Genomic DNA, 10,223 nt, shown 5'->3' on the forward strand with positions numbered 1-10,223 from the left:
AGTCACAGGAACAAATTTCTGTGATGAACTACTTTCCAATAAGGGAGTAGGTACAGTTACCTCATCAAGTTCTACTTTCCTCCTACTCACTTCTTTCGAGAGAAACTCCTTCTCTAGAAAGGATCCATTCTCAGCAACGAATATCTTGCCTTCGGATCTATGATAGAAGGTGTACCCAACATTTTCTTTTGGGTATCCTATGAAGACACACTTCTCCGATCTGGGTTTGAGCTTATCAGGTTGAAACTCTTTCACATAAGCATTGCAACCTCAAACTTTAAGAAACGACAGCTTAGGTTTCTTGCCAAACCATAGTTCATACAATGTCGTCTCAATGGATTTAGATGGTGCCCTATTTAATGTGAATGTAGCTGTCTCTAATGCATAACCCCAAAACAATAGCGGTAAATCAGTAAGAGACGTCATAGATCGCACCATATCTAATAAAGCATGGTTACAACGTTCGGACACACCATTACACTGTGGTGTTCCAGGTGGCGTGAGTAGTGAAACTATTTCACATTGTTTTAACTGAAGGCCAAACTCGTAACTCAAATATTTTACTTCTACAATCATATCGTAGAAACTTTTATTTTGTTACGATGATTCTCCACTTCACTCTGAAATTCTTTGAACTTTTCAAATGTTTCAGACTTGTGTTTCATCAAGTAGATATACTCATATCTGCTCAAATCATCTGTGAAGATCAGAATATAATGACACCTGCCGCGAGCTTCAATATTCATCGGACCACATACATCAGTATGCATGATTTCCAACAAATCTGTTGCTTGTTGCATTGTTCCGGAGAACGGAGTCTTGGTCATCTTGCCCATGAGGCATGGTTCGCAAGCATCAACTGATTCATAATCAAGTGATTCCAAAAGTCCATCAGCATGGAGTTTCTTCATGTGCTTTACACCAATATGACCTAAACGGCAGTGCCACAAATAAGTTGCACTATCATTATTAACTTTGCATCTTTTGGTTTCAATATTATGAATATTTGTATCACTACGATCGAGATCCAACAAACTATTTTCATTGGGTGTGTAACCATATATTAAACAGAACAACAATTTATTCTCTTACTTAAATGAATAACCGTATTGCAATAAACATGATATCATATTCAAGCTCAATGCAAACACCAAATAACACTTATTTAGGTTCAACACTAATCCCAAAAGTATAGGGAGTGTGTGATGATGATCATATCAATCTTGGAACCACTTCCAACACACATCATCACTTCACCCTTAACTAGTCTCTGTTCATTCCGCAACTCCCGTTTCGAGTTACTACTCTTAGCCGCTGAACCAGTATCTAATACCGGGGGGTTGCAAAATACACATCAATAATCCGTATATCAAATATACCTTTGTTCACTTTGCCATCCTTCTTGTCCGCCAAATACTTGGGGCAGTTCCGCTTCTAGTGACCAGTCCCTTTGAAGTAGAAGCACTTAGTCTCAGGCTTAGGACCAGACTTGGGCTTCTTCACTTGAGCAGCAACTTTCTTGCCGTTCTTCTTGAAGTTCCCCTTCTTCCCTTTGCCCTTTTCTTGAAACTACTGGTCTTGTCTACCATCAACACTTTATATTTTTCTTGATTTCTACCTTCGTTGATTTCAGCATTACGAAGAGCTTGGGAATAGTTTCCGTTATCCCTTGCATATCATAGTTCATCACGAAGTTCTACTAACTTGGTGATGGTGACTAGAGAATTCTGTCAATCACAATCTTATCTGGAAGATTAACTCCCACTTGATTCAAGTGATTGTAGTACCCAGACAATCTGAGCACATGCTCACTGCTTGAGCTATTCTCCTCCATCTTTTAGCTATAGAACTTGTTGGAGACTTCATATCTCTCAACTCGGGTATTTTCTTGAAATATTAACTTCAACTCCTGGAACATCTCATATGGTCCATGACATTCAAAACGTCTTTGAAATCCCGATTCTAAGCTGTTAAGCATGGTGCACTAAACTATCAAGTAGTCATCATATTGAGCTAGCCAAACGTTCATAACGTCTGCATCTGCTCCTGCAATAGGTCAGTCACCTAGCAGTGCATCAAGGACATAATTCTTCTGTGCAGCAATGAGGATAAACCTCAGATCATGGACCCAGTCCACATCATTGCTACTATCATCTTTCAACTTAGTTTTATCTAGGAACACATATAAAACATAGGGAAGCAATAACGCGAGCTATTGATCTACAACATAGATATGCTAATACTACCAGGACTAAGTTCATGAATAAATTAAAGTTCAATTAATCATATTACTTAAGAACTCACACTTAGAAAGACATCCCTCTAATCTTCTAAGTGATCACGTGATCCAAATCAACTAAACCATAACCGATCATCACGTGAAATGGAGTAGCTTTCAATGGTGAAGATCAATATGTTGATCATATCTACTATATGATTCACGCTCGACCTTTCGGTCTCAGTGTTCCGAGGCCATATCTGCATATGTTAGGCTCGTCAAGTTTAACCCGAGTATTCTGTGTGTGCAAAACTGGCTTGCACCCGTTGTAGATCGACGTAGAGCTTATCACACCCAATCATCACGTGGTGTCTGGGCACGACGAACTTTGGCAACGGTGCACACTCAGGGAGAACACTTCTATCTTGAAATTTAGTGAGAGATCATCTTATGAAGCTACCGTCAATCAAAGCAAGATAATATGCATAAAAGATAAACATCACATGCAATCAATATAAGTGATATGATATGGCCATCATCATCTTGTGCTTGTGATCTCCATCTCCGAAGCACCGTCATGATCACCATCATCACTGGCATGACACCTTGATCTCCATCGTAGCATCGTCGTCGTCTCGCCAATCTTATGCTTCTACGACTATCGCTGCCGCTTAGTGATAAAGTAAAGCATTACAGGGCGATTGCATTGCATACAATAAAGCAACAACCATATGGCTCATGCCAGTTGCCGATAACTCGGTTACAAAACATGATCATTTCATACAATAAAATTTAGCATCATGTCTTGACCATATCACATCACAACATGCCCTGCAAAAACAAGTTAGACGTCCTCTACTTTGTTGTTGCAAGTTTTACGTGGCTGCTACGGGCTTAGCAAGAACCGTTCTTACCTACGCATCAAAACCACAACGATAGTTTGTCAAGTTGGTGCTGTTTTAACCTTCGCAAGGACCGGGCGTAGCCACACTCGGTTCAACTAAAATTGGAGAAACTGACACCCGCCAGCCACCTATGTGCAAAGCACGTCGGTAGAACCAGTCTCGCGTAAGCGTACGCGTAATGTCGGTCTGGGCCGCTTCATCCAACAATACCGCCGAACCAAAGTACGACATGCTGGTAAGCAGTATGACTTATATCGCCCACAACTCACTTGTGTTCTACTCGTGCATATGACATCTACGCATAAAACCAGGCTCGGATGCCACTGTTGGGGAACGTAGTAATTTCAAAAACAATCCTATGCACACGCAAGATCATGGTGATGCATAGCAACGAGGGGAGAGTGTTGTCCACGTACCCTCGTAGACCGAAAGCGGAAGCGTTAGCACAACGCGGTTGATGTAGTCGTACGTCTTCACGATCCGACCGATCAAGTACCGAACGCACGGCACCTCCGAGTTCAGCACACGTTCAGCCCGATGACATCCCTCTAACTCTGATCCAGCCGAGTGTTGAGGGAGAGTTTCGTCAGCACGACGGCGTGGTGATGATGTTGATGTTCTACCGACGCAGGGCTTCGCCTAAGCACCACTATAGTATTATCAAGGTGGACTATGGTGGAGGGGGGCACCGCACACGGCTAAGAGACGATCAACTTGATCAACTTGTGTGTCTAGAGGTGCCCCCTGCCCCTGTATATAAAGGAGCAAGGGGGAGGCGGCCGGCCTAGGAGGAGGGCGCGCCAAGGGGGGGGGTCCTACTCCCACCGGGAGTAGGACTCCTCCTTTCCTTGTTGGAGTAGGAGTGAAGGAAAGAGGAGGAGAGGGAGAAGGAAAAGGGGGTTGCACCCCTTGTCCAATTCGGACTAGAGGGGGGGGGGCGCAGGCCTCCTTCCTTTTGGCCTATCTCCTCTATTCCTGTATGGAACAATAAGGCCCATATACTCCCCGGCGAATTCCCGTAACTCTCCGGTACTTCGAAAAATACCCGAATCACTCGGAACCTTTCTGAAGTCCGAATATAGTCATCCAATATATCAATCTTTACGTATCGACCATTTCAAGACTCCTCGTCATGTCCCCGATCTCATCCGGGACTCCTAACTCCTTCGGTAAATCAAAACATATAAACTCATAATATAACTGTCATCGTAGCATTAAGCATGTGGACTCTACGGGTTCGAGAACTATGTAGAAATGACTGAGACACATCTCCGGTCAATAACCAATAGTGGAACCTGGATGCTCATATTGGCTCCTACATATTCTACGAAGATCTTTATCGGTCAGACCGCATAACAACATACGTTGTTCCCTTTGTCATCGGTATGTTACTTGCCCGAGATTCGATCGTCGACATCTCAATACCTAGTTCAATCTCGTTACCGGCAAGTCTCTTTACTCGTTCCGTAATACATCATCTTGCAACTAACTCATTAGTTGCAATGCTTGCAAGTCTTAGGTGATGTGCATTACCGAGAGGGCCCAGAGATACCTCTCCGACAATCGGAGTGACAAATCCTAATCTCGAAATACGCCAACCCAACAAGTACCTTCAGAGACACCTGTAAAGCACCTTTATAATCACTCAGTTACGTTGTGACGTTTGGTAGCACACAAAGTGTTCCTCTGGTAAACGGGAGTTGCATAATCTCATAGTCATAGGAACATGTATAAGTCATGAAGAAAGCAATAGCAACAAACTAAACGATCAAGTGCTAAGCTAACAGAATGGGTCAAGTCAATCACATCATTCTCCTAATGATGTGATCCCGTTAATCAAATGACAACTCATGTCTATGGTTAGGAAACATAACCATCTTTGATCAACGAGCTAGTCAAGTAGAGGCATACTAGTGACACTCTGTTTGTCTATGTATTCACACATGTATTATGTTTCCGGTTAATACAATTCTAGCATGAATAATAAACATTCATCATGATATAAGGAAATAAATAATAACTTTATTATTGCCTCTAGGGTATATTTCCTTCAGTCTCCCACTTGCACTAGAGTCAATAATCTAGTTCACATCACGATGTGATTTAATACCAATAGTTCACATCACCATGTGATTAACACCCATAGTTCACATCGACATGTGACCAACACCCAAAGGGTTTACTAGAGTCAATAATCTAGTTCACATCGCTATGTGATTAACACCCAAAGAGTACTAAGGTGTGATCATGTTTTGCTTGTGAGAGAAGTTTAGTCAATGGGTCTGCCACATTCAGATCCGTACATATTTTGCAAATTTCTATGTCAACAATGCTCTGCACGGAGCTACTCTAGATAATTGCTCCCACTTTCAATATGTATCCAAATTGAGACTTAGAGTCATCTGGATCAGAGTCAAAACTTGCACCGACATAACCCTTTACGACGAACCTTTTGTCACCTCCATAATCGAGAAACATATCCTTATTCCACTAAGGATAATTTTGACCAATGTCCAGTGATCTACTCCTAGATCACTATTGTAATCCCTTGCCAAACTCAGGGCAGGGTTTACAATAGGTCTGGTACATAGCATGGCATACTTTATATAACTTATGGCTGAGGCACAGAGAATGACTTTCATTCTCTCTCTATCTTCTGCTATGGTCGGGTTTTGAGTCTTACTCAACTTCACACCTTGTAACACAGGCAAGAACTCCTTTTTGACTGTTCCATTTTGAACTACTTCAAAATCTTGTCAAGGTATGTACTCGTTGAAAAACTTATCAAGCGTCTTGATCTATCTCTATAGATCTTGATGCTCAATATGTAAGCAGCTTCACCGAGGTCTTTATTTGAAAAACTCCTTTCAAACATTCCTTTATGCTTTGCAGAATAATTCTACAGTATCTCCGATCAATAATATGTCATTCACATATACTTATCAGAAATGATGTAATGCTCCCACTCACTTTCTTGCAAATACAGGCTTCACCGCAAGTCTGTATAAAACTATATGCTTTGATCAACTTATCAAAGCGTATATTCCAAATCCGAGATGCTTGCACCAGTCCATAGATGGATCGCTGGAGCTTGCATATTTTGTTAGTACCATTAGGATTGACAAAACCTTCTGGTTGCATCATATACAACTCTTCTTTAATAAATCCATTATGGAATGCAGTTTTGTTTATCCACTTGCCAGATTTCATAAAATGCGGCAATAGCTAACATGATTCGGACAGACTTAAGCATAGATACGAGTGAGAAACTCTCATCATAGTCAACACCTTGAACTTGTCGAAAACCTTTTTGCGACAATTCTAGCTTTGTAGATAGTGACACTACTATCAGCATCCGTCTTCCTCGGTCATGGGCTGATTGTTTGCGAATTTATTTCTGATGCGTATAACTTTATTTGCTGACGAGGTGTATGACCAGTAGCCCTCAAGGTGTCTGTCGGCCTAAAATCCGAGATGCACCTAAAGGAAAATATGAAACCGTTGATCCTAGTAGCTTCTGAGACTCGGGTCATGAAATCGGCCTGAGGACCAACTCCTAGCTCGGCAACATACATAGGAATAGAAACGTAGTGTAATATTTTAGAGGTAATAGTGATCGGCGGACGGGCCCTTGAGAGAGGGTTTTGAGAAGTCGCCGTAACCTATTAGCTTGAAGCCGTATAAGTCCCAGATGGTACTTATTGTTGTCCGAAGACGCGTTTGCCCATAGTTCGATCCAGCCGAACACTGAGCACTTTGAATTTTCTGCATTGAATAGGCAATGCAGTAGCCCCTGAGACACTGGTCGGGTGGCAACACTAGATCAGGGGATCGATACGCCCCTTTAATATTAGTGAATGATAAGCCCGAAGCCCGGTAGCCCCCGAGCCTTAATGTGGGCACGGGTGACTGAATTAAGGATCGATATCCAGAGTAAAATCACAAATTATGTGTAATGATTCTATGTATCCAAGTACTTTACATCATTAATGCTTGGATCCGCACTATACAAAACTTTGTTGACCGACCATCGGCTCCAACCTCCTCGGCCAGAAGCCGGTAAGTGTTTATCCTACTTTATAATGCCATTATAAGGGCAAAGATTTATGGAAAACAAGGCAATCTGGCCATACGGTTTTGTAAACAAAGGTACACCGAGAGATATGAAACATCTTCCAAAGAAAATAATCCCGCTATCGGTTCCTTTCTTTGGGTTGTCATGCTGATCATGATCATGAAACCTCACCTCCAATCAATGTGGGAGGAAAATATTGAGGATTTAGTTCGGGGAAAGTTCCCAAACTCTATGGTATTAATGAACCAAAATTTTCACTTCCATCATTGCCGACCAATTATATCCTTTAAGCTCGCTAGCTTTCGGCTTCACCCAGTCTGAGGTACTAACTCGGATGACCCGGTAGTAACAATCACAGAGGTGCTCCCTTTACCGCCTAGCCAAACAATCAGGAACATAGGGGTAAGCACAGAGCCAGGCAACCCAGGTTGGCCAAAATCTTAAGTCAAATTGATGCATATTTATGGCTTTATAATGATGATTATGGAAGGTAGCCCTCGTATATAAAATACGAACGCCGATGATATATTTATTTTGACTCCATTGCGACCATTTTTCACTTGAAAGTGGCCCCTCGTCGGCTTCTACCTTTTTGTAGATACTACGTAGGGTGTTTCCGCAATAACAAGACAACCCTTAGCCGACGTCTCGGTGCCCAAAGGCGGTTATGTTAGCGGAAACGAGGCAATCAGATATGCGGGCTTTATAACTTTCACTTAGTCATAGGAGCTTTCAATTGGGGAAGCTAGCTACGAGCCCCCGATTAGTGTTCGGCGACAGCCGAGGTCAAGCCGTAAACACTTCGGCCAATGTTATGAACGGCCCGTCATTTAACATAGTCATCAGATCGCTGACAAATTTACACTTATTGTGGAAGTCAGTTTTTGGCTTTCTCCACTGAGGTGCTTAACCATGCGAGCTGGAAGCACAATCGCAGTGGTTCTCCCTTTGCATTCCTAGCCGAACAAAGCGGAACGTAGGAGGCAAGCATAGGAGCCGGGCAACCCAACTATTGACCAAAGACACAATTCGAAACCGATGCGTATATAGCAATATCCGAGAATGTTTTTGCCGAATCTCTAAAGGTGTCTGGAGTTGCACTTTGAGACTTATGCTAGAAACACACAAATGTTTAAAAGTGCCATAGGCTTGAAAACCCAAAAAACTTCAGGAAAAACTTGACGTCCGAACTAAATCAAGTGTTCGGTGCCAATCCGAAAATTGGTCTTAGAAAAAATTGTGCTTCTGTCGTGCTTTAACATGACACATCCGATCTCAAGACTTCAAGTGGGTCAGCCTATGGCTTCAAGCTCCTTATCCCGAAGGCGGGGTGCTTCTCTGAGGCCAGTTTAGCGAACTAAACTCGAGCGACTTTAAAGAGAAGCTAGGCTATCCGGCTATTGACCATGCACTCGAGTCGAAAAAGGAGCGGTAGAAAAAGACTTTGCAACGACCAAGAAGAAAACACATTTACTATAAAACGGCTCATATAAATTTTAAGAGCCCCCAGTGAACTTGGGTAAAAGAATTTTATGTATAATGATTGTATGTACCGAAGTACTTATATCATATATGTGTTCACCCGAACTTTTAAACGTGTCTTAACCGACTGTCGGCTTCTCCCTCTTCGGTCAAGGGCCGAAAAGTGTTATGTACTCCACCTGTCGAGAATATCAACGGTGCTTTCGATAAACAGGCAATCAGGCCATAAGGCTGTAACGGACAAAGCACGCTTAGGGAACGTATGATATATTACCGACGAAGTGTAAGAAGCATCTTCGAAGAAAATAGTACCCCATCGATACCTTTCTTTGGTTGCTCATCGTTACTATGAGACTTGTGCAATAGATTTTTGTACTCATGAGTTTTGTTGTGAGCCGACCATGATTGAAAACAATAAGAGCGCTAGCTTTCGGCTTCACCCAGTTTGAGGTCTGAGCTCGGATGACCCGATCGTGACAATCGCAGAGGTGCCCCCTTTACTCCCTAGCCGAACAATCGGGAACATAGGGGTAAACACAGGAGCAAGGCAACCCAGCTTGCAGAACACTTAAGTCAACATGGTGCATATTGTGGCGTAATACACGAACAAGGAACGAAGCCATACAAGTATAATCATATGCAAGAGGAAAGGCTTCGTAAAGGAAGCCCCCAAGTAAACGGGGTATTTAAATTTGTGTGTCACAAACAAAGTTTTGACAAGGAAGTTTTTCACAAACAACTTTTTGCCAAAAAAGTATAATGCTTGGTCGAACCGAACAAAATTGAAAACTAAAAGCTTTTGAGCATGAAAGTGACTTAGCTGGTTAATGTGCTCGGTATTGATGACGCGGTTCGAGCTTACAGCGAGATGAGCTCCCAGCCCCCAAGCCGGTCCCGAGGTGGCAAAGCAAAGATCTTGATGCTCCGAAGTGGCGACATAGCACGGCCGATGCAGGCTGGCAGTGTGACGCCGAAGTACCCGGCGTGGGTTAATGAAGTGATGACGAAGCCCCCGGTCGAGCCGAGGTGACGTGGCATGTCGATACAGCAAGGTGACAGCGCTGCTCAATCCGGATCATTTACCTGTGCACAAAAGATAGTGCAAGCCGGAGATAATAGTAATAATAATAATATTTTTTAAAAAAGGATGCATGATTAATAATTTTTGCAAAGTGAGTAATAAATGAAATATGGCCTGTGTGTCGAACACTCGATGAGGTAGAGCCCCCTCAGCTGCCGAAGTCCCGAGGTAACCGAACTTGTCGATATGGCAATTCGACTAACAAGATGATCACACAAGCCGATTTAGGCCGATTGGGACGACAACGTCGGCTTGCCGAAGTGACCGCGTGACGCAGTCGAAGTCGATTACCTACACATGTAAAATAGTGTAGTCCAATCATAATAATATAAATATATAAAAATCATCGCGTAATTAATTTATGCAAAAAATTTATTTTAAACATATGTGGCCTGCTGCCGAAGTCAATGTCGATGCAGGGTGTCGGCGTGCTGCGGTAAAGGCGTGGCAAAGCCGAACCAC

Source organism: Triticum dicoccoides, chromosome 4A (assembly GCF_002162155.2).
Source record: "Triticum dicoccoides isolate Atlit2015 ecotype Zavitan chromosome 4A, WEW_v2.0, whole genome shotgun sequence".
In the NCBI taxonomy this organism is placed as follows: Eukaryota; Viridiplantae; Streptophyta; class Magnoliopsida; order Poales; family Poaceae; genus Triticum; species Triticum dicoccoides.